This window comes from Microtus pennsylvanicus, chromosome 5 (assembly GCF_037038515.1).
Source record: "Microtus pennsylvanicus isolate mMicPen1 chromosome 5, mMicPen1.hap1, whole genome shotgun sequence".
Lineage (NCBI taxonomy): Eukaryota > Metazoa > Chordata > Mammalia > Rodentia > Cricetidae > Microtus > Microtus pennsylvanicus.
In genome coordinates, this window is record NC_134583.1 from 85,548,581 (window position 1) to 85,575,112 (window position 26,532).

The 26,532-nt window shown below is 46.2% G+C and overlaps 1 protein-coding gene across 9 annotated transcripts in view; it reads right to left on the minus strand.

Moving 5' to 3' along the window:
- The window catches only part of Ppfia1 (PPFI scaffold protein A1), an 85,021-nt gene that overhangs the window by 51,819 nt on the left and 6,670 nt on the right, over nt 1-26,532 (minus strand). The window lies entirely within an intron of this gene.

Here is a 26,532-nt window from a genome sequence, read left to right on the forward strand (position 1 = left end):
TAGGACAGCCAGTGCTACACACAGAAACCTGGGGGTGGGGGAATCATGTTCAAATCATATCTACATCAGACCTTTGCCCCTCAGAACCAACTGACCACCAGTCGCCTGCTCTTGATTCATCAGACTGGCCCAGAAACGCTACCTATGCCACAAGTCAAGCACAGTCTGTGGATGAAGAAAGACAGTCAACAGTTGAGTTATCTCAAGGGGATCAGTAGGAGGGAGACAGAGGTGATGGAGGAGGGTCACCTGTGTTATTTTCATTGGTTAATAAAGAAACTGCCTTGGCTTTTTGATAGGGCAGGATTTAGATAAGTGGAGTAGACAAAACGGAATTCTGGGAAAAAGAAAGCTGAGTAAAGCAGACAATATAGCTCTCTTCTCCAAGATGGACGCAGGTTAAGGTCCTTCCCGGTAAGCCACCACCTCATGGTGCTACACAGATTAATAAATATGGGTTAAAGCAAGATGTGAGAATTAGCCAATAAGAGGCTGAAACTAATGGGCCAGGCAGTGTTTAAATGAATACAATTTGTGTGTTGTTATTTTGGGTGTTAAGCTAGCCGTGCGGCAGCCAGGCAGGATGAAAAGCAGGCCTGCCCGCAGCTCCTTCTACACAGAGGAGATGGTTGAGAGTGCAATGGTCAATGGGGAGCCGCACAGCATTTATCCCCCCACCCCCCGTGGCTGTGGGAAGCAAGTATCATTTTAACTTATTACTGTCTCTCAGAAGAAATTAGCAATTCTCCTGCAGGAATAGTAGCTGTGGTAATCCATTCTTGGTCTGGCAGCAGGAGTTTGGCCAGAGAGACCAAAAACACCAAGACTAAGCACAGGCTCAGATGCCAATGCCACATGTTGCAGCCCTCAAGGACTTTAAAGGAAGCCCTGAAGCTGGTTCTAAAGAGCACAAAGAAGGTTGGGGAGGGGGAGACTCAGTGGACCCTGGTACTGTACGGGTTAAGAGACAGGGATTCTAGCACAAGGATGGCTCAAGACTCTACAGAGTGGAATGACTGGGCAGAGCGTGCTCTGAAGGGAGAGGAATGGACATGCCTTATTTAAGATAAGCAGACAGCAATGTCAGAGGGGGCTACAACTCCCAGTCAAGGCTCCTGGTATGTTCAGGAGCAGGATACCAGTAGAAGAACAGGAGCCAAGTCCTGGACAGCCAGAAATGCAGGAGCACCAACAAAAGACCCAGATGTCAATGAGGCAGAAGCAAAATCACTGGTACTGGCAGATGAAGTAGGCTGGCCCATTATGGGAGTGAGTGGTGAGACAGAGGTCAATGGTGACAACAGAGTTCTGTGTCATGGTAACTGGACTAAAGGAAACAGTACAACAATGACGTCAGAACCAGAAGCAAATCAAGAACAAATAATACAGAGGCTACATACAGAAAGAAGATCAGCCTTCCAAAAGATAGGACTCTTATTTACAAATGGCAAGAATCATGGACATCATTCAGATAAGAGGCCGAGGGGAGAGGCAGAATTTCTTGGGCACAAAGCAAAATCAGAGTTAGTAAAAGGAGAAAAATCCAGATTGGGGAGGCAGGCTGCTGGAGCTGCTTTGGGAACAGAGACAGCTTGAGTTTGGGGATGGTACAGGATGGCCCCCAGGACAGACAATACTTCCAGCACACAGTGGCCAAGAGGGTAAGAGGAGGATGAACACACTGCTGCAAGGAGGGACTCACAGGATTTCAGAGTGGCAAGAAAGAGGGATTGGCTCAAGACTGGATAGGGATGGAAAACTGTCAGCATCTTATGGTCTGAGGTTCACATTCAACAAATACATTTCATCAAGGAGAAGCAAAAGACACACAGGCAGACTGCACAAGCTACAGGCCTGTTCCTTCCCGGGACGCCCTCATTCCCACACAAGTCTACATCCTATGTCATCACCTAGTGTCGCTCCATCTCTCAGCAGCAAAAGCAAACAGCTTGTAAGTTTTTCATTCTTTTTTAAGGCAGGGTCTCACTAGGTAGCCCAGTCTAACCTTGAACTTATGACCATCTGCTATAGCCTCCCAAGCGTCTAGCTTTGGCCTTCACCTTTTTCAAATGTTTGTTACAGACTTGCTTTAAGATTCCTAAGCTGGCCGGGCAGTGGTGGCGCACGCCTTTAATCCCAGCACTCGGGAGGCAGAGGCAGGCGGATCTCTGTGAGTTCGAGGCCAGCCTGGTCTACAAAGGGAGTTCCAGGACAGGCTCCAAAGCTACAGAGAAACCCTGTCTCGAAAAACCAAAAAAAAAAAAAGATTCCTAAGCTGTTTTGATGTGCTGGAGTTCTCCCCACACACACTCCCCACCGTCCCCTATCCCCCTTAGTTCCTCTCTCTGTGCAACAGCCTTGGCTGTAGTGAAACTTATTCTGTAGATCTGGCTGAACTCCAACTCACAGAGATCTACCTGCTTCTGCTTCCTGAGTGCTGGATTAAAGGTATGTGCCACCATACCCGACTCCATGTGTCCTCCTCTTACCACAGAAGGACTATATTTATTCTGTTATTTCATTACATATGCATATTTACCATAAACTCAACAGTCCGGACCAATGGTGGCACACTGCTCCAGCTACAGAAAACAAACTCACAACACTTGGCATCATTTTATTCAAAGAAAAAACTTTCTCTTGGCTCAAAAGGATCCAACAACTGAAAATGTTATCAAAGCAAATTTAATTTAGGAGTTTAGATAAACAACAGGCAGGAAATTCCAAAGTAGCAGACTCCAAAACCACATTCCTGCTTGTATCACTGTTGCACAAAAAAATCTACAAGACCCTCAGCCATGTGCAATAGGGATCTACACATCACCACATAGGGACCAACTTTTCACATACCCTTTTTCTCTTAAAACAAAATTAATTTCAACCAGGGACATTCAGATACTCCAGGCAACCCAGCACTCAGGTGATGGAAACAGAAGGATCAGGAGTTCAAGACCATCCTCAGCAATATAGTGAATTTGAGGCCAACATGGGCTACATGAGATCTTGTCTTTTAAAAAATAAAAATGAAAGAAAGATGGAGAGAGGGATTAAAAACAGTACTGCCAGACTAGGGTGATGTGATGGCTTAATTTATAGAGCATTTGCTGCACAAGCACAAGAACCTGAGCTTGATCCTTAGAACCCATGTTAGAAAGAAAAGGCTGGGTGCAGTGGCCTATGTTTCTAAACCCAGTGATAGGAAAGCAGAGGCAAGAGGATCCCTGGGGCTCACTTGCCTGGCCAGCCTAGCATCACTGGCCAACCCTAACCAAGAAAGACAAGACAACCTGAGGTTGTACATGACCTTTATACAGACTTGCCCACACATACACACAAGCAAACAGAAAATGATCACAACCTGGTGCTGAAGGTCTGGCCTGGTTGTTAAGAGCACTTACTGCGCTTGCAGAAGACATACATTCACTTCCCAGCATCTATATGGCAGCTCACAAAAATAAGTAATATTGTTTTAAAAATACTGTAACCCAAGTATGCTACTTATATTTTTTTAAAGATTGGTTAATTTCTGTATAAATCTAAGCATGTGTCTGTCTGTATGCCACTAATGTGCCCAATGCCTGTGGAGGACAGTAGAGGGCATCAATCTCCTGGAACTAGAGTCAGACAGTTGTCAGCTACCATGTGGGTACAGGGAACTGAATCTGAGGCCTCTGTAAGAGCAGCAACCTCTCCAGCCCCACTTTACTGTCAATGAAAGAGAACAGCAGGCACCAAGGCCATGTCTCTCTACAGGCCACCACCTCCTACCTTCCTACTCTCCAGGAGGTGGCACCACTCCCCACCCCCATCCACACTACCTAGCTCAGTCCCTTCTACACATTCCATACTCTATACTCTGCCAGCACCATCAATGGCACCTCTTAAAGTTTAAATTGTATTTTGTTACTGTGCTAAAAAAAACTCCCATGATTACTCCAGCATTTTTAAAAAGGCATCTCTACCACACACCACGTGAGAGTCAGTCTGAGGACACTGTGATGCTGAAAAATAAGTCAGACACAGAAGTACAAATATTGTAGCAAATGTGAGTGTTCTCATCTGCACTGTGCAATTAAAAAACAAAAGAACCCAAACTGGGTGGAAAAGTTCACCATAGGCAAAAATGTCTGTATCTTGTCATTTTAGGACATAGTCAAAAGACAACACAAAACAGTAAAATGCATCTCAACACAAAAGCCAACCCTCACAACTGACACACTGAAGTGGACATTACTGTCCACATTGAAGCAAACCATGGGAGAAAGGGCTGGGGGGACAATCTAGCCCATGATTCACAGTCTCTTGGGACCTGCCCAGAGCCACACAGCCACAGAAGCAACAGCTTGCCAATCACCAGGCATCAGTAGCAGGCTAAAAATGGTTATAGCGGTGTGCTGCTGCGGTCCCAGCCCTTGGGAAGCAGAGGCAGTTTGAAAACAGCTTGGGCTATGGAGAGAAGCTGTCTCAAAAGACAAACAATTCCGTCACAAGTTCTAGTATGTCTAGTTCTTTTCCCATTTCTCTTTTTGAAAAATCATGCAAAGTCTACACCTAACCTTAACATCTCACTAGGAAGGCCTGTTTTGGTGAAAGCAAATACACACTATTCTCCTTCTGCATTCAGATCAACTGCAGAAAAATGCAATTGAACTGCTAGTGCTGTGACATCCTACAGCCAGTGAGGGTGGTGCTAAAAGTGACCATTTATATCTCCCAGTGGAATGGATTGTTGATCACTAAAACTAGAAAAAAGGGCCAGCAAGATGGCTCATGGGAAAAAGCACTTGCTGCACAAGCCCAACACACTGTGGAAGGATAAAACTTATTCCTGAAAGTTGCCCTCTGACTTCCACACATGTGCTATAGGATATACAAGCACACACATGCACAAACACTTACATATATAAACATACACAAATAATATAAAGTAAAATCTTTGGTTTTAAAAAGAGAAAGAAAAAAAGGTTGTCCCTTTTGTGAACAAGGTGGAAGCTCAACGGCATGGCAGTAGGGACCAATCACTTGGAGGAAGGACTTGCTCAGGTATGGCCCACAGTCCCTCTCTGGCGTGCAAGTCCTACTTTTGTCCTTACCATCTGTGCAGCCTGGCTTCAGCCCCACTTCCTCCCCAGAAGAGTTCTGGCCAATACAGCCTCCACTGAGGGTACAAGCCGGCTTCCATCCCCACCTGACCCAACCTGATAGATTGCAAAGGCTGCCAGGCACCCCAGTTCCTGCTTTGCCACTTTAGAACTCAGGTGACTTCTGGAGTCACCTGCCTGTCCCACCTCCAGCTCTTTGCTACTCATTTCTATTTGGGTATCTCACATGGCTCCATATACTCTCACACTGGGTTCATCAATTCTTCCTTCCCCGCCTCCAGCTCCTCCTAAGCCCAGTAGACATAAGCACCCAGCCATATAGGTCAGATGCTTACACAGCATGGCATCTCTTTCCACTCCCTCCATCACCTGCCACTGAGGACTCTCATGGCTGACTGCACCTCCTATATATATCTTCTGGACTCATCTACTTCCCAGAGCCTAGCTCTTCTATCAGGCCACCATGTCTGCTTAGACTGCTATGAACCTGCCTAGTTCCCTGGGTCTCCCTTCTTTCAAATGTTTTTTGTTTTTCCGAAACAAACAAAAACCTGAGACTCCTTTGCTTAGATTCCTTTAAGAAAGCCCTAGAGCAAAAGCTTCTCTGGTACGAGTGAAAAGCAGTGACACATCAAAGCCACCAGACATGTAACCCAAGCATTTGCACGGGTCTCTCACTAACCCTCACTGCCAGGTAGCACCAGCCCTCCAAGTAGAGAACAGCAGTGGCTCCAGTAGTAATCACTGCCTCACAGTCAGCTTGCTGGCACAGGGGAGTTCACATTCCTCCACACTGTCTCTGCCCCTCTTATAAACATCACTTACCCTGGTCCTCTGCCTCAATCCATGAATCTACCCACTCTCAGAGCAGCTGCTGCCACCCTGCAGTTCAGAGTTTGGGCGCTTAGTAGAGGCCTTCCTCAACTTCCCCTTTTGGGCACTAGCAAACCAGCCTCTCAGTCCCTAGTCCATGCACCTTACTTCTAGCCTAAGTGTTCCAGCAGGCAGAAGCCCAGGTCCACAGCACAACGCCCACCAGCCAGGTCTTCCTAACCAGTGCTTGATACCCAAGAGATGGCAATGGCACAAAAGATACAGATGTTGCCAAATGACACCATCTGGTTGGACTCTGGTTTCAGCAGACCACACCAACCCCAGGTTTTCGGGTAACAGGACATGGCCTACTCAATAGAGATGTCCTATACAGAAAAACTATTCCCACAAACTCCTAGCTAGGCCTCACCCACCTGAGTCAACACTTCTGATGGCTGCACCTGGCTTGTTTTGACAGCTTCCCTGGGTAGTTCACTACCCTTCCATTATGGAAACAGGCCTTTCTGATCTCGGGTATGTCACACAAGTTCCTCCTTCAGGCTCATTTACCTGTAGGTAAATGCATGTAAAGATTCCTCATTCTACCCAGGGTCCAAGACCGCCACGTGAGACACCTGACTGCCAGGCAGTGGCACTGCTAGTACATTAGCTTAACAGAAGGCCTGTTGTGGAATATTACTTTAACTATGTAAAGATATGCTACATTTTCTTTATGTTGCAGAAGATTAACTATGTAAAGATGTGTTACAAATTTGGGTTTTTTGTTTTTGGGGGTTTTCTGGGTTTTGTTGTTGTTGTGTTCCTTTGGTTTTTTGAGATAGAGTTTCTCTGTGTAGCTTTGGAGCCTGTCCTATCACACTGCTCTGTAGAGCAGGCTGGCCTCAAACTCACAGAGATCCACCTGCCTCTGCCTCCCAAGTGCTGGGATTAAAGACATGCACTACCACTGCCCAGTATGTTACACATCTGTTTATGTTGCATTTACTGTATAAAAATGTGCTGCTGTTTCACCTTGCCTGCCTAAGGTAGCTGACTGGTCTAATAAAAGCTGAATGGGCAATGCTAGGCAGTAGAGGGATAGGTGGGGATGGCGGATGGAGAGAGTAAGCAGGGAAAGGAATCTAGGCTTGGCAGGGAAAGAAAAAGGAACAAGGAAGAAAAAAGAGGGAGACACTCAGGGCCCAGTCAGCCAGGCAGTTGCTGACAGACAGATCAGTGTAAGATATTCATTATGAAAGAAAGACAAAAAGTCCTGAGACAAAACATAGATGAAGAGAAACAGGTTAATTTAAGTTATAAGAGCTGCTGGGCAGTGGTGGCACATGCCTTTAATCCCTCAGCACCCAGGAGGCAGAGGCAGGTGGATCTCTGTGAGTTCAAGGCCAGCCTGGTCTGTAGACTAAGTTCCAGGACAGCTAGGGCTACACAAGGAAACCCTGTCTCAACCCCCGACCCAAAAAAAGAGCTCTTGGGACAAGCATAAGACAAGCATTCAAAACTACTAAGTCTCCATGTCATGATTTGAGGGCTGGCAACCAAAGAAAGACTGCTCACATAGTCCAGGCTGGTCTCAAATTCACTTTGTAGTAGAGGATGACTTTGAACTCCTGACCTTCTTCCTATGTCACCTGAGTGCTGGAATCACAAGAGTACATATCATGCCTGAATGTGAATTACTTCTACTTCTAAACATGTGCGCGCCACACACACAACGTGCTTAAGTCATTTGAATGTCAGCATCATTTCTCTGTTATAATACTTGTCTTTTTAAGACTCACTAATACTATAGACAGAATGAATTACTATCTACTATAAAACAGAAAACGGCCATAAGCCTGAAGTGAACTATACTTGGTATAGCTGAATCCTCTTAGCCATCATACACAGCACAGCTGGTGCCCATCGCAGGACTCTGAGAAGAAGCTCTTCCTCTAGTCATCTCACCTTAGGCTGAATGGCGAGCACTGGCTTGCACCTCAGCCTTTCAGGTACACAGGCCTGCGAGGAGTCAGAGGTCAGACAATGCACTCTGGCTGTAAGCTAAGTTTCCATGTAGGACACATTTATCTCCTGTCTATAGCACTACCATATCCATTTAAATCCTCCACAGAAAAGTCACATTGTTTTTCTCTTTGCTCGACAACCCAATCTTTCAGTGAGCTATATGGGCACCCTTGAGATTCTATCTTGCAAAGGAACTGTAAGCTGTGCCTGTGGGACACCAAGTCAGTCCCTGGGCATGTGCCTCCCAAACTGCTGTCATGTACGAATGCAGTGGTTATGCCTTGTGATGCTGGCAGCAAGGGTACACTAAGCACAAAACAGCATGTGGGTGTGGGAAGCGCCAGTGTAGCAGCTCTGTGGGCCTGACAGGCTGATGCCAACCTGAGGGCAGGGCCCTGAGTAACTTGCTGTTCCTCTGGAAAAATGACATAATACTGGCCTCACTGGCCAGTAAAGACAGGAAAACTCAAGAAATTCTTCCTCTTTGTACACACATATACATACACTACTCAATACTTCCCACACCAGGCAGGGGAGTATTCACACACAGAGCATTTCTCCAACACACACTGGCCGGGTTCCCAATTCCATCTGACTCTGCATGGCCTACCCAGAGAGAGCATCAGATCCCACAGGTGGGCCCAGCCTACAAGACTGCACATCCTAAAGGTGGCATCACACTCCAGGCTGTGGCCTGTAAGTCGAGAGCTCCTGCAGGCCCCTCCTTGGTTCTAGGTCACTTGCTGGAGTAGCTCATAGAACTCAGGGCAGCGCTGCCTTATACCTGCCCACTACTTTATTATAAAGGCCATGATGAAGGGCGACCACAACCACCAGACCAGAGAGCCTCGAGGCGAGGCACCTGGAAGGGGATGCCTCCATGTCACCTTCAGGCTCACTGTCCCCTGGCACCTCCCGTGGTCAGCTATCTGGATATTTGCACCCTGTCTTTAACTTTTTTGTTTATTTTGTTGTTTTTATAGATAGAGTTTCTCTGTGTAGCTCTGGCTGCTCTGGGATTCCATTTGTAGACCAGACTGGCCTTGAATTTAGAGATATGCCTGCCTCTGCCTCCTGAATGCTGGGACTAAAGGTGTGTACCACACAAGCTTCTGTCTTTTACTTTTTATTGAGGTTTTAAGGGTCAAGCAGGCTAATGCCATCACAGCCTCTAGTCACTCTCCCCTCCCTACAGGCTAGGGAAGGGGCAGGATTGAGATCCCAAACCCTTGAGAGTACCTTGAACTTTCTGGTGCCCAGTCCCAACATGAGACAATATGAGCACCCAGAATCACTTGTGACCCACAAAGGACGTTCCTGCCACTCTGGAAAATCTGGGAGATGAAAGGGCAATGGCCAAGGCAAAGACCTAACACACAGTTCTTGTCAGTCTCACATCTGTCACCAACTTAGCACCAGTTCATATACACAGGTCAGCAGATCTTGGAAAACATCCAGATACTGAACACTGACACCATTTCCCAAGGCTGTGTGTGCATCAGGGGCAGGTACAAATGTCTCTGAAGACAAACTTGGCATTCTGCACTGAGCAATTGCACTGCTACAGGAATCATTGCCAGGCTCACTTAAGAGTTTTACCCTGGAGACATTAATCTGTCGACATTGCATCTGGGGTAGGGAGGATCTAAAGCTGCTATGAAGCCTCAAGAGGATACAGGACATGATGATCAACACTGTAACATATGTAAAAGACACCAGTGACACATCTCAGCCTCAGCTGTTGACAGGCAAGAGCTTCAGGTCACCCTTTCTGCTCATATCAGGAATGCTATTGGATGGACTGGGTCAGAGAAGGTGTTCCAGAATGAAAGGAAGGTCTAGGTGGGAAACCAGAACTGAACGGTGTCTTGTTAAAGAGTTCTCCTGGCACTGAGGAACACATGGACCCCAGTATGGTCAGCTGTATTACAGCATTTCCTGGCCATTTATTGATGGCCCAGGAAACACAAAGGTTCCAGTGTTCATGGTCACACAGCTCTGGCTACACAAAATAGTGTAACTGAACTTGAAAGGCCCTGGGTGCTTGTTCATGAATTTCTCCTAGTAAGAATGACTGCCTACAGGAAAAGACATTAAAAAGACGAAAGTGATTGGTGGGAAAGATAAGAAGAAAGAGCTATTGTCAAGCCAGGAAGAGTCTGCACACGCCCTGTCTCCCAGCCCCACACAGACATTGCTTTGCTGTACAAACTGCCCATCACAATCCTCCCACACAAGTTCTCAGAGGGCCCACTAAAGCCCTGGAAGTTACCAGCCTCTTGAGAGCTTCCAGCCCTTCAGGCCTCTGCTGTTTCTCTCTCAGTCCTCCTGCCCTCCCAATAGCTTCCCTGTACTCACTTCCAGGGAACCACAGCTCTCATTCTACCCCTGCTGCTGCTGCTGCCTCTTCCCACGTCATGAAGGACCAGCAGAGAACACAATGATGAGGAGACTCTGTAGGAGGTTGGGGAGGCCAAATAGCTTAGCCTTTCAGTTCTTGCTTCTGCAGTACTGGGTGAAGCGCATATGTGCTGGGCAAGCTCTGCCTCTGAACGCACCTTATGTCATGATCAAGCACTTCCCAAGGGCAGCTGCTGCTTCTTTCAACTCAATTTTGTAATGTGTATGGATGTTCCTGTGTATGGATGCATGTGTGCATATAGGGAGGTGTGCACATATGTGTGTACAATGTGGAGGGCAGGAATCAACCTTTGTGTCATTCCTCAGGAGCTGTCCATCTTGGTTTTTTTGAGACAGTATCTCTCCCTGGCCTGGCTCTAGGTTAGGCTGGTTGGCTAGCAAGGCCCAGGGTTTCACCTATTTCCACCTCCTTGGAGATAAGATTATAACAACACTCAGCTTTTGCTTTTATTATCATTATTTATGTATGGGTTTTTTGTCTGCATGTATGTCTATGTGGAGCCCTGCGACTGGAGTTACAGATTCTTGTGAGCTGCCAAGTGTGATGGAGGAAGGTCATTGGTTAATTATAATAAAGAAACTGCCTTGGCCCATTTTATTGGTTAGAACATAGGTGGGTGGAGTAAACAGAACAGAATGCTGGGAGGAAGAGGAAGTGAGCTCAGAGACGCCATGCTCCCCTCTCCCGGGCAGACGCACGTGATGAAGCAAGCCGCCAGGTCAGACATGCTGAATCTTTCCCGGTAAGACCGGTGCTACACAGTTTATTAGAGATGGGTTGATCGGGATATCAGAATTAGCCAGTAAGGGCTGGAACTAATGGGTCAGGCAGTGTTTAAAAGAATACAGTTTTCATGTAATTATTTCGGGGCATAAGCTAGAGCTAGCTGGCGGCCGGGAGCTGGGGCGGCAGGGAAGCAGCCTGCAGCCCCTCACTACACAAGTGGGTGTTGGGAATTGGACCTAGATCCTCTAAAAGAGTCATCTCTCTAGCTCAATACCCAGATTTTTTTATATGGGTTCTGGGAACTGAACTCAGGTCTTCATATGCTTAAAGCAAACATTTTACCGAGTTATTTCCCAACACATCCCTCAATACTTTCAAAAGAGGTTTTCTTTAAGTGGAGAAAACCCCAGAGCCTGCTATACCACAGAATACAGCAGAGTCAAGGATGAAGACACCAGCTCCTCTGTTCCTGTCTATCTTACAGGAGGCCGTCACTGACTTGAGGCCTATCTAAAGTCGACATGGATTTCGGGTTTTGTTTTGCTTTTTTGAGAGAGGGTTTCTGTGTAGTCCTGGCAGTCCTGGAACTCTGTAGACCAGGCTAGCCTTTAACTCTAGAGATCCATCTGCCTCTGCCTCCCAAGTGCTGGGCTTAAAAGCCCACCACCACTGCCCAGCCATATCTTTAAATGAACAGCAGTGGTAATAGATGGTTGTGAGAAGAAGAACAATTCTAGGCACTTGTCCTCAAAAAGCTGGCAGTCTTTACCTCAATGTTCTGCGTGTGTTATCACTTCTTTATGAAGTAGCCTGAAACATTTAGAGCCAGTCTCTGGGTTAACTTACAACTAAGGACTATGCCAGTATCTCAAAATACAGAAAAGTATGGTTTCCACATGAAGAAAGTAAGCTATCTGCCCACACCCCAGAAGCTCTGCCCTGTACTAACAGAATCCAGACCAGGGTCATCAACCATTCTGATGCCTCCTGCCCAAGCAGAGCAAGTACATGTTAGGCTAACCATCTTCTACCAGCACCTAGCTCTTCCCAGATGGCCTTGCACAGAGAAACCACAGATGCATGAAGGGAAGCACATAGGGCTGCCCACAGGAGTGTGCTTCCCAGTAGATTCTTCATTCACTGCAGCTTTTCTGGAACAAGTATTTCTATGATTTGCACAAGAAAAAAAATGGAGTACACATTCTCGCCAGTCTAGTATTCTAGACAGCACCAGTGTGACCATACAGAAGCCCAAGCTGTCTGTGAGAAATGACCCTGACAGACAGGAATAAAAGTAACAAGGGCAGTGACACGACAGAACTCTGGGAAAGATGGCAGTACACTAGGAACAGCATCCCTTGGCAAGTTTCCTGACAATCCCAGTTAGGAGGTGGGGTTCACTGCTGTGTGAGATATGCTGGTCTGTCACAGTTCAGCCAGGCTGTTGCTATATGCAGTGTTTTGGTTGGTGACATCTGATCCCACTTTCTATATGTGGTCCACCTCCAAGGAGCAGCATGTGGCCCTGAGGAACAGCTTACTACTCCAACCATGTGCTGTCCCAACTGCAGCACAGGTTGGTCATCCTCACTGCTGAAGGGAAGGAAGGTTCCTACAGGGGTAGTTATTGGACCCAGGCACCTAGCAGTGTCCCTGGCAACACAGGGTTCAGGTTAAACCAGCACCTTCTCCAATTCCTTCACACAGAAACAGGGCCATATGGCTCAGAGTCTTCACAGACACTGGTCCTTCTCAAGGGCCTTCAGGTAACGGCTTTCTGAGCATTCTCCACAGGCTGCCTCTAGACTTTAAACACTATACCTGAAAACGTAAGCCTCTCTAGACTGCCTCTGGCAGCACCCTCACTATGGGCACACTGGATGAAGGGCTGAAGCTGCAGGTGCTCAACACTCCATGGTATTCAACTGTTTCCCCTCATCTCCCCACTTCCCTCACTGGTCATGTGAACTTCTGGAATCTTAAAGATCTTCTTCACCATGGCCCACCTTGGTAACCCTAAGAATGGGGCTGTTAATGGCCACTATCTATGGACTGATTATACCAGGATCAGTACTGAACATGTCACACTGCTGTCCCCACAATCTAAGGTAAGTTCACAGCAAAAAGCAGAAACAGAGCAACATTCCAGACTCACACACTTGCAAAGCCTTGAAGAACACAGCCCTAACATGCAATCCTCCAGAAGAACCAACACAATCATGAAGACTCATCAACTTCCTGTGTCTTAAAGTCCCTTTCCCACACTCGAGACAGGGATGTAATCCTGTTGTACCTACAGGAGGAAAGGTCTCAACACTGTAGGAGGGTGTCTTTGGGTGTCCCTCCTACCTGGCCTGACCAACCTTCACCTCACCTTCAATCACTTGCCTTCTGCAGTGGAATCTGGAACACAGTCTCCCTCTAATTCAGTGAAGGACTATGTAGATAAAACACTGAGAGGGCTGGAGAGATGGCTTAGTGGTTAAGAGCATTGCCTGCTCCTCCTAAAGGTCCTGAATTCAATTCCCAGCAACCACATGGTAGCTCACAGCCATCTGTAATGAGGTCTAGTGCCCTCTTCTGGCCTTCAGGCATACATGCAGAAAGAATATTGTATACATAATAAATAAATATTAAAAAAAAAAAAACACTGAGAAGAGAGTGCTTAGACCCATCCAGCTTTCACACTTCCACAGGTGCTCCTAGGACCACCTTTACAACACACCTCATCTGGATCTGGGTGTCAGCCTTCGCTGCAAAGACCCCAGAAAGATGCGCCTCTTACACTGATCTGCAGGATCATAACCTCCTATGCTGCAGAGAAAGAACCCTAGGCCCCGAGAGGTTATAGGACACAGCAGAGTCAAAGCCACCTCTTTCTGCTGAGGGGCCATGCACTTCCCCTCAGCCAGGCTGCAGCACATCAAATGGTCAGTGAAGGGAGAGATGAGGGAGGAGTATGCCCCTCATGACACACAACCGGGGCTGGCTGACATGACATTCTCAAACATCACTTCTACTTTCTCTGTTGCTGCAGCAACTTCAGTTAGCTCCAAGTGTCAATGAATTCAATCACCAGGAATAAAAAGCTGACGAGATGTTAGTTACAAAGCAGAGGCACTGGCTGGAAAGAAGGGTATCCGTGGGAAGAGAAGATGATGAAGGGTGGCGATGGGGTAAGTATGATCAAAATGCACTATACTCATCCACGAACAGATCACCAACCTAGTATTATATAAATAACACTATATTGTACTATATGTATATAGCATATACATAATATAGACTAATTTTAAAATTGGTCATGGGCAGGCAGGGAGATTAAGCAGCTATATAGAAAGACACTAGCCAGCAAGCCCAGACCCCACATGGTGGAAGGAAAGAACTGACTCCTGCAAGTTGTCCTCTGACCTCCACATTTATGCCATGTACATGTACACACACTCTCTGTCTCTCCAAATTTAAAACTCATCATATACTGTCTGTAACTCCAGTCTTGGGAGATAAGACACCCTCTTCTGGCCTCCATAGGTAATGTATACATGGTATACATTCATGCATGCAGGCAAAACACTCACACACATAAAATAAATACATTTTTAAAATAAGTGGCACACACTTTACATATGACACACATTGTACTGAGCTGGGAAAAACATGAAGAAAAACAACAGGAAGTCAAATGCCCTGTGTAAACTGAGCACAGGAGCTGCAGACAAGAGGAGACATCTAAAAACAGGATTTAAGATTTGGGGCATAAACAAAACCAACTTCAGACATCAGGAAATCGGCTCATCAGCTCATGACACCTGTGTGCTGTGTGCCCACTATGCACTGTGTGTCCGCCATGTGTCCTGCACCATGCTCAGCACGAGGCACTAGACTACTCAGCGCATGGTTCCACCTCAGGTTTTGGCCCAGCTGTATGGAAAGGACAGAAGGACAGCTAAAGATCCTCTGCCACAGAAGCAGCACTGCAGTCCAATTATATAGGCTAGGGACACCTGAGAGGTAATTCTGTGTACCCAATCCTGTGCTAGTCGGAGAAGTTTGGAGCCAGACTGCCTGTTGGATTCAGATGCATGCCACCACTCAGTGCCTGCAGAACCCTAAGCTGGTGATTAGGCCTCACAAGGCAATGTCCTCATCTATGATGTGGTGCCATCAGCCTGTTAGAGCCCCATTATGAGCATCAGAGGCTAAGTGGGCTTAGAGGCAATCAATGCCTATCAACCAGTACGCCCCCATCTTCCCAGTACCCACATAGCCAGTACAAAGTATGCTGAACTCACAGCAGACAAGCAACAAGTGCTTGCTAGGTAGAAACCAGACACCACTATCCATGATATACTGATAAGAGAACCCAACACTCAGAAATGAGTGACCTAACAGGAGACAAGGAGGCAGACATCCTGCCTGAGGACACACTTGTCGTCCCCACCTACCTTCTCTGACCTGAGTATAACAAAGGAAAAGAGAAGGGTGGGATGTATCTTAAGAGATGATCAGAAATGGTGAGAGACATGGCAAGGTATACTTTTAAACTATGTATGCCAATTACTCTCCATCATCAAAAGGAAAGTACACTTAAGCATTTATATAAAACGGCTTTAAATAACACAAGGAACAAAAAACCAGCTTGCCTAGTCTCTCTGGACATGAGCTTAGTAGTGTGGTAGAGGCACAGGAGCAGAGTCATATAACAGCAAAGTAAAATTCCACACAGAATGGCTTTAAGGGGGGCTGGAGAGATGGCTCAGAGGTTAAGAGCATTGCCTGCTCTTCTAAAGGTCCTCAGTTCACTTCCCGGCAACCACATGGTGGCTCACAACTATCTGTAATGAGGTCTGGTGCCCTCTTCTGGCATGCAGACATACACACAGACAGAGTATTGTATATATAACAAATAAATAAATAAATAAATAAATATTTAAAAAAAAGGAATGACTTTAAGCACCTCCAGCAACTGGACCTCCAGTTCCATCACCACCAAGCTTAGCATTTTAATATGCATAAAAGAAATGTTGCACCAGACTCTTCAAATTGACACTCCAACCCATTCAGCACTTCAACAAGACTTCCTCTGTCACCATTTAACCCACTGTGTCTGAAGCAGAGGGAAAGGAAAGCTTGGGAGTTCCAGAGATTGACTGCACAGGAGTACCGACTCCTGGCAAGCAGCATTTTCAGTTTTCCTATGCGTGACTGGACTGCAGCACACCACCATGGTGGACCTGAAAACAATGTCTACATAGCCCTGGCACTGATTTAAGCTGCACAGGCCGGTGGGTGATTAGCCCATCTGCAAAGCAGAAAAATATGGGAATGCAGGATACGCTTCAAGCTCTCAAATTTATTTTTGGAGCAAAATGAAATTTCCTCCTTGGAATAAGAATGAGACTCAGTGAAAAGCAAAAGGATGAACTCCACAGGGACCGCCCCTGCCAAGAGGGCCTCAGCACAGCAGCCTGCCCGCTCTAGCCAAACCCCTGCTTTTAGCCACAGAGAAGGAAAACAAACAAACAAACAAACAAACACAAAGTGGAAACATTTTGTCCACATCTCTGAAGCTGGATCCTTAATAGGGCCCATTACCACTATCAGGTCAGAACCCAGGACCACCGGCACCCACGCCACCTGTCCAGTGAGACAAGGTCACTTAGTGGGCATTCCTTACAGTTCTGCCTTGCTAGACATGTGCCATTTTGTGCCTTTCTGATGGGTGTGACTGTCAACTTTAAGGGTTTGGTCAGCTGACAGACACATCTCTGAGAGGTTTAACTATGGAGAAAAACCTGTCCTGAATGTAGGATGCTGCATGAGGTGGGCTATGGTCCTATACTGAATAAAAATGGAAAAAGCAGGAAGCCAGATGAATTCATCTTCTATTTCCTGCTTACAGGTATAATGTATCCAGCAGCCTCAGACTTCATCACGACCTTTCCTATCTTTAAGGACTGGACCTTCTTAAACTGTGAGTCGAAAGTAAACACTCCTTCCCTTCAGTTGCTTCTGGGCAACTTCAGAGGAACAAGAAAATACAGAAAACTGGTTCCAATAAGGGGGACTGATGCTGCTAAACCTGACTATGTGCTTCTCAGGCCTTTGAACCTGGTTTGTGCAGGCCCAGGAATGCAGTAAGCAGAGTCTAGTGGACAACTCTGACAGGAGCTTGAAAGACCAGAATGCTAAAAGAAACACGCAGAGGAGGCCTGGCTCATGAGGTTTCAGAGAAGAATAAGGAAATTCCAAGACAGCGCAACTTACGCTGTGCATGACTGCTGCTCACTGCACTTACTCAGCTCTGCAGAGACCACAGAACAAGACTGGCAAAAAGGCAGCACTGAACTTAAGAAACACAGGTGCAGAGAAAGCACTGTCATCTTTAGAGATTAGCACCACTGAAGAGGAACTCGGGCTCTACACTGGGACAACAGCAAATGTGTCCTGAGAACAAGACCTCACCCATCAAAGGCTCCAGCTTGTGAAAAGGTTCAGATGAAAGGACAAAACTTGTGCTAAGAAAGCGAATGAAGGTGTTCCTTGCTCAAAGGCAAGTCCAAAGAAGTGTTTTGGCAGGTTCAGCTACCAAGGTGTACATAGGCCACTACAGCTGTAACTACAGCTGTGATGGCAGGGGCCAGATCACGTCTAGATCTGGCCACACAACTTGGCAACATCATCCTATGGTTTTGTAAGCATGTAAAATGCATGACTAAGAGGGTCATGGAGGCATAATCTGAGAGGAGGGAGCCTCAATTGAGAAAATGCCTCCATAAGATCAGGCTACAGGCCGGGAGATGGTGGCGCACGCCTTTAATCCCAGCACTCGGGAGGCAGAGGCAGGCGGATCTCTGCGAGTTCGAGACCAGCCTGGTCTACATAGCTAGTTCCAGGACAGGCTCCAAAGCCACAGAGAAACCCTGTCTCGAAAAACCAAAAAAAAAAAAAAAAAAAAAGATCAGGCTACAGGCAAGCCTATAGGGTATTTTCTTAATTAGTGATTAATATGGAAGGGCCCAAGCCATTGTTAGCGGTACCACCCCACCCAGCCACCACTGGTGGTCCTGGAAGCTATAAGAAACTGTACTGAGCTGACCATAGGAAGCAAGCCAGTAAACAGTGTACCTGGAAGTGTAAAATTAAATGAACCCCTTCCTTCCCAAGTTGCTTTTGGTCATGGTGTTTTATCACAGCAATAGAAACTCTGAGACAGAGGATCACATCAAATTCCAGGAAGCCTCTAAGGCCAGGTAGTGTGTGTCAGGGTCAGATTCCCCACAAACAGGAGTTGTGAAAGTGATGGCTGCATTGCAGTGGACATTCCAGGATACTGGAGATAACAGGACTGCAGGACATCTGCTAAGAAAGCAGGAAACATGCAGCTCACCAAGACAAGTGCTATAGGCAGCAGAAGCAGGGGCAATCACCAAGGCTACTGATACCCTGAGTCCATCAAGTGTTATGGACCTGCAAGACCTGCTGCTTGCCTGCTGGCCTTTCCTTGTCACCCTCGCTCCTCCCTTTTAGAACAGGAATATTTACCCTCTACTGCTGCATACTAGAAATCCATTTCCTCACTTACCTTTTGATTTTAGAAGGGCTCATGTTAAACAACTGCCTTGTGACTCAGAAGAGACTAGTTAAGACTGTGGGGCCTGGGTATACATTTTTTTAAATATTTATTTATTTTTATGTATACAATATTCTGTCTGCATGTCTGCATGCCAGAAAAGGCCACCAGACCTCATTACAGATGGTTGTGAGCCACCATGTGGTTGCTGGGAATTGAACTGAGGACCTTTGGAAGAGCAGGCAATCCTCTTAACCACTGAGCCATCTCTCAGCCCCCCTGGGTATATACCTTTAATCCCAGCACTCAGGAAGCAGAGAGATTCTCTCTCTAAGTTTAAGTTCTACATAGTGAATCCCAGGACAGCCAGAGCTATATAAAGAGACCATGTCTCAATAATAATAATAGTAGTAGTAGTAATAATAATAATAATAATAATGGCTACAGAGATGGCTCAGTGGTTAAGAGCATGTACCATTCTACCAGAGAACCAGAGTTCAATTCCTTGCACCCATGTCAGGTGGCTCACAAACACCTGTAGCTCCAGCGCCAAGAGCTCCAACTCCTCTGGCCTCTACAAGCACCTACACACACATGCACATACCTATACAACAGATACACATATACATAATTAAGAAAATAGTTAAAGGAGCTGGAAAAATGGCTCAGCAGCACCCAAATGGCATTTCACAAATGACTCTAACTCCAATTCCAGGGGATCCAACACCCATGACTGAAAAAAAAGTACGGTGGCACATGCCTTTAATTACAACATTTAGGAGACAGACACAGATCTCTGTGAATTCCAAAGGCAGTCTGACCTACACATGAAGTTCCAACACTTTGGAGACAGACAGGAGAATCCTGAGTTCAGAAGTTTGAGGCGACTCTAAGCAACACAGAAATACCCTATTATAAATTAGTAAACAGAGCCAGGAGTAGTGGTGCACACCTAAACCACAGTACTCAGGAAGCAGAGGAGGGTGGATCCCTCGATCCTTGTGCGTTTAAGGCCAACCGGGTCTACACAGTGAGTTTCACAACAGTGAAGAAACCCTGTCTCAAAAAAAAAAGAAAAGAAGAAAAAAGAAAAAAATTAATAAATGGGGCTAGGGGAGATGGCTCAGTGGGTGGGTACTGGATGCCAAGCCTGATAACCTGCATTTAATCCCCAGAACTCAAGGTGGAGAGAACTGAACCCAGAAAGTTGTCCTCTGATTCACATACATAACCAATCAATAACTATAATTTTTAAATAACTAAGAATAAATTAACTATATCAAATATATAATTATTTTGTTGTTGGGGCAATGCTAAATCAAATTACTTTAAAACACAGTATTTAGGAGAAAGGTTTTAAAAAATCTATTATTTTAATTGTACATTCTTAAAATATATTTATTCTCAATTCTCCCAAAAAATTGCTAGGAAACCCTCAGCCTAGTCAGGTGGTAGTGGTGCACGCCTTTAATCCCAGCACTCAGGAGGCATAGGCAGGTGGATCTCTGAGTTCGATACCAGCCTGGTCTACAGAGCGAGTTCCAAGACAGGTTCCAAACCTTCACAGTGAAACCCTGTTTCGAAAAACAGAAAGAAAGAAAGAAAGAAAGAAAGAAAGAAAGAAAGGGAGGGAGGGAGGGAGGGAGGGAGGGAGGGAGGGAGGGAGGGAGGGAGGGAGGGAGGGAGGGAGGGAGGGAGAAGAAATCCTAGCCTGCCAGGTGTAGTGGTGTTCGCCTGTAACCACAGCACTCAGGAGGCTGAAGCTGGAAGGCTAACTACAGAGTTCACGGGCTAGAGAGAATTATCTCAAAGAAAACAATTCATTTAAAAGGTTACTAGATTATTTTTTAATAATGAAACTATTTTATGAATATATAGTTTTTGCTTTGCTGCACTTTTTAAACAGGGTCGCCTATAACCTAGGCTGACCCAAGCTCCCTATGTAGCCAAGGCAATTGAACTTTGGATCCTTCCGCTTCCAATCTCCCAAGTACTGGGATTACAGACATCCGCCAGCATATCCAGCTTATCCCCCCCCCATTCTGATCAGTTGCAAAGAGTACAGCCCCCAGATAGTAACTTCTAAACATTATTTCCCACTAAAAGGAACCAGGGCTCTAAAATAAAGATTTCTACCAAGCAGGAAAGTACTAAGTAAGTTAGGACATGTTTTGTGCCAGAAAGCAATTAAACACTCCAAACTAATGGTGTCTTGGCAGAAGGACATGGGAGTCAATCTGGAGAATTTGAGCAAATTTGAGCCCAGCCTGCGCTACAAGAGACCCTGTCTCAACCAAAAGGAGCTGTCAACTTAGCAGAGGCCAGAATGAGATTTTCTGTTGCTAGCTTGCTTTGTAGGCTGAGGAGGGAAGCTAGGAAAGCCCTCTATCACTGAGCTGTGTTCTAGCCAGAATATCACTATTTTGGAAAATCTCTGGAGGCAGCAAAAACTGTCCCCTATTTTCTAAGCAGGGCTAGCAAGCAGAGGCCAGGGCAGGAAAGGTCTGGGAGCAGGGGAACCCCCCCCCCAAGAAGCTACCAGACAACAAGATCTTCAGTGTAGGCATGATCCAGAGCTGGGAGTCAGCAAAGGTAGGGAGTCCCTGCAAGTGGCCAGTCAGGTAGAGCCAGGAAGGTGACATGTAGCTCTGAGATTCAATTTGGCTTGAGGACAACAGAGATCTGAGGAGCTGACATTTACAAAGATCATGACATGGAGTTGGGGCTGTGGATTACTCAGTAGAGTACTTACATGCACAAAACCCCTGAGTCCCATCCCCAGGAGCACATGAACTGTATGTGGTGGCACATGCCTATAACCCCAATTTATGGCCACCCTCAACTAGACAGAGGATAATCTGGTCTACATGAGACTCTGCCAAGAAAGAAAGAAAGGAAAGAAAGAGAGAGAGAGAGAGAGAGAGAGAGAGAGAGAGAGAGAGAGAGAGAGAGAGAGAAACAAACAAAAAAGAAAACTCATGAACTGGCAGGAAGCTAAGTCTAATGGCAACAGAAGGGTTCAAACCGTATCCGTGAGTGTCTTGAAGACAAGCACCTACCTCAGGAGAACAGCAGGAAGAGTCTACTGAAGAGCAGAGCACAGCCATCTCTGAAGTGTCCGACCTTCACAACAGGCAGGAAGCAACTCCATTTACAGGAGCAGATGGGTGTGATTTAGAAGTTCAAGAAACCTGAGACTGAGGCTGTGGCTGGGTGACAGAGACCTTGCCACTCTCCTGAACCATATACAACCAAAAAAAAAAAAAACAAAACTGAGCCTAAAACCCACCCAAATAGGTATATGAACATGGCACGCAAGCCACAAAGTGTGAGAGTGAAGAACCAGAACACTCTGCCCCTCAAATTACATATAAGCATGGCAGTGTTCCCCAGAGGCTTCAACCCTGTATCGAATCTGATCAAAGAACTGTATGATTTCCTATTGCCCCACTAAAGCTATGTGACCAATGTGGCACTCGCTGCACACTAAACACTCAATACTGGAACAGGACCTGGGTAGACACATAAACTGTATGTAACAGGGAAACACTGTGTCTGTGCATCCTGCCAGAGTGGGAGAAGGGGTGCATGTGTGCTGCAGCAGGAAAGACTGCTGTCTAACCACTGGCTCCCGTGGCTGTCCATTCCTCCTACACCATAACCCACCTACAAGCTCGGCACCTTGACAGATGACAACTCTCACACGCACAGGTGGGCTATTACCTCAGCTCCCAGTGAAGCTGACTCCCGACTGTTTCTCACTGCACCTGGGCCTAATGTGGCTCAGCATCGAGCTCACAACTCAAGCAGGCTTCAGAAAGGCTTCTGGGCCTCCACGCCCTGACCTATCAGTGCAATCCCTATATGAAGACAGGTAAGCCTTGGGGAGCGCCTTGCCCCTTGCTGCTCTCCCTGTGGCTAGTCTTATCTGCTCCTCTCTCAGTCCATAGGGCAACCCCTCTAGGGCTGTGATGTTGACTGTTTCTTTTCTAACTGCCCTACTTTCTATCATTCTAGCCTGAGACAAAACGCCTGCTGAACTGGGTCAGTCCTTTCCAGTCCTACAGCACTCCACTGTCACCAGCTTCCCCCAAAGGCTACTGTCCTGTCCACAGAGTTGTGACTTTAAGACTGTTTTCCTTACAGTTCTACCAGACTCCTGCCTCAATCAAGATCAGACTTCAAGACAGGCAAAACCATGACTCCACCTGAATTCACCCTGAACACATCACCCCACTTGAAGCTTTCTGAATAAGACAGCTTTTAAAAACCTCGCTGTTGATCTCAAAAGGACTATAACAACGACAACTGCACCTGTATCTAAGAATAAACACTGTGGTGTGAGTCTACAATCCCGCACTCAAACTGAGGACAGCCTGGGTTACATGGTGAGGTCCTGCCTCAAAAAAACCAAAGCATGCTGACTCCTTGAGTAAAACAGTTTAAAGACAATTCCTGGGTTTTCCTACACATCAAGATGCACAGACCTGCCAGTTGTGGTGGCACACGCCAGTAGGATTTGCTGAAGGAGGCAGAGGCAGTAGGATCACGAGTTCGAGGTCAGCCTGGGCTACACATTAAAAAAAAAAAAAAACAAGAAAAAGAAGAAGAAGAAGCACAGACCCAGTTATAGAACCTGGAACTGGATTTGTAATTTCAATGACCAAAATTGCTACACACTTCCTGGCCACCTGGAGTAGAAAGCATTAGAATCCACAGCATGGACTATTTAAAGAATCAAACAGGGCTAGAGAGATGGGTCAGCAGTTAAGAGCACATGACCTGGGTTCTGTTCCCAGCACCACATAGTGCCTCACAAACATCTCTGACTCCAGTTCCACAGAGAATCCAGCACCCTCTTCTGGCCTCCAAGGGCACCACACACACAAGATGCATAAACATACATGCAAGTAAAACAACCATACACACACAAAAAAAAATCTTCAAACTATGCAAGAGATTTTTCAACTTGGCATATAAAACTTTTGAATATTTGTGGAAAAGTAAAAATTAACTAAAAACCACACTTAAAATACAGCTGAAATGTTTAGATTGAAGCACAACCTAAAAGCGGTATTTTCTTTTTAATGACAAAGAAAACTCACAAAATGTGCATCACACAACCTCTTACTTTCTCGCTGTCACCTTTGACAATGCAGCCCTCCCCTAGCCTGGCATGGGGGAAGACTTGGAAGGATGGAGACACCCTGCACAATAGACAACAGAGCAGCTGAAGAGCCATAGTCTACATTCTTTCCACAGCTAAGTGGCCAGACAGGGTCCTGCACCTTGGGATTCTGATTAGAAAGTTAACAAGGAGTGCCAAGGCTTGCTAAGGTATTAGATGATGGCAAACACGCTCACCATAACCTCTACTGTGGGGAGCAAGAGTGCACCATCTGCTCCCTGCTCCCCATTAAGGCAAGAGCAATCCCGGCTCTTGGCACCAAACACTAGAAAAACTGAGACTCAAAGTCTAACTGACAGGGCCTTGCATATGTAGGTGTAGCTACATCCCAGACCCCTCAAAATTATACTAGGCAACAGGAAGAAAAAAAAATCACTGCAGAAGCAGATTACTTAAAACAATCACAGCAGGGCATGGTGGCACATGCCTTTAGTCCTAGCGCTCAGGAGGCAGAAGTAGGCAGATCTCTGCAATTTCGAGAACAGCCTGGTCTACAAAGCAAGGTCCAGGATAGCCAAAGATATACAGAGAAATCCTGTCTCACAAAAACCAAAAACACACACACACACACATGCACACACACACAAAACAAAAACAATCACGGACATAAGGGCCAAGGACATGCTCAGTCCACATTTGCTAAAAGCTACCACAAGCACAAGGACCTGATTCAACCCCCAACACTAACATAACACATACAGTCAACACAAATCCTATCACACAGACACTAAAACAGAAAGTTATATATAGTAGCTAAAACAGCAGATTCAACACAGTGGGAGACGAGAGAGTGGGTAGGAAAAGGTCAGTAAGCAATGTCCAGACAGGACAGAGAATAAGAAGAATAAGCAAAGGGCTGTGAGGCAGGTGGGGATAGTGCAAAGCCCTAGGGCATTTACAGGGAGTTCGTGCACGCCCTTGGTGGCTGAAGACAAGAAACACAGTGGAGCTGATGGACAAAATGCTTCCTAAACCCACTAAAGACTCCAGTCACCCAACACAAAGAAAACGGTGATTTGCTGATGCTAAAGGAAGGCAAAAACTTGAAAGAACCACCAAAAAGGCTGAGGAGGTGGCTCAGTTGGTACAGTAACAGCCTTGCAAAAATGAAGACCTGAGTTCCAATCCCAAAGCCAATGCAAAAAAAGGCATAGGCTGTGGAGGGGAATGTTGGGGATGTTGAGATAGGTGGATCTGTAGAGCTCCATAGGCAGCCAGACTGGCCTAATTGGTGAACTCCAGCTCAGTGAGAGACCCTGACTCAAAAACAAGATGGATGGTACCTGAAAAACTATGGCTGAGGTTGTTCTCAGGCCTCTACATGCGAACACGCATGGGGGTATGGGGTGCGGTTCTTAGAGACTGATTTCTTTAAGAAAAATAAAATAACCCCTGGCAAAAACACAGGAAAGCAAGAGGTAAAGAGCAGCAACAAAATGAGTGACTGTGGCTGGATTTGGCACATGCCTACAATTCCAGCACTTGGCAGCCTGAGGCAAGAGGTGGGAGAATCTCTAAGAGTCCAAGGCCAGCCTGTTCTACTAAGTGAGTTCCAGAACACCAATACACAGCAAGATGCTATCTTAAAGGTGAGGGGTTAGGTCAGAAGGGGGTGGTGATTCATACCTGTAATCCCTACCCCTAGGAAATTGAAACAAGAGAATCATAGGTTTGTGGCCAACCTGAGCTATACAGCAAGGCTTTGTCTCTCCTTCAACATCAAAGCTGGCCAAGTGTGGTCCCCAAATCCTCAGGGAGCAAAGGCTAAGCCTAAACACATACATCAGAAAAATTTGATTTCTACCACAAAATTGACTTGGACGTTTTTCCTTCTCACTGGGAAAATCCTGTGCTGTATGGTGTTCCCAGTGAACTCTTCCAGCCAACGCCTTCACAGGACATCTTCCAGAAGGCGGAACACCATGAAACACTGCCCTCCTTGTTTATGAGAACAATCCAACCTCTACACCAAAACCTACTACCCTACAGCTCATTCCATTGACAGGGGCACAAAAAGGTGACCACACAGGTCAGTCTCCCTAATGAATGAAACACTCAAAGTACAATACTAACAAATAAAACCCAGTTAGGAACTGTCCCTAGGATTCCAAAGTTTAAAAGTTAGCACCAAACAAAAAACTCCCGTGACTCCCACAAAAGATGCAGAACAAGCCGGGCAGTGGTGGCGTACACCTTTAATCCCAGCACTCAGGAGGCAGAAGCAGGCGATCTTTGTGATTTCGAGGCCAGCCTTGTCTACAAAAGCTAGTTTCAGGACAGCTTCCAAAGCTACAGAGAAACCCTGTCTCAAAAAAAAAAAAGAAAAGAAAGAAAGAAAGAAAAGGAAATTCAGTAACCACTTCTTGTTGTTGTTTTTCATTTTGTCTTGATTTCTTGAGATCAGGTCCAGGCATGAGCCACCATGCAGGGCTAATACGAAGTTTTTTCAGAGTCATTAAGATCATGAGTTTGAGCCTATAGAGGCAATTACAGCAAGAACCTGTCTCAACAAACAAACAGGGGCTGGAGGGATGGCTCAGAGGTTAAGAGCATTGCCTGCTCTTCCAAAGGTCCTGAGTTCAATTCCCAGCAACCACATGGTGGCTCACAACCATCTGTAATGGGGTCTGGTGCTCTCTTCTGACCTGCAGGCAGACATGCAGGAAGAACACTGTATACATAA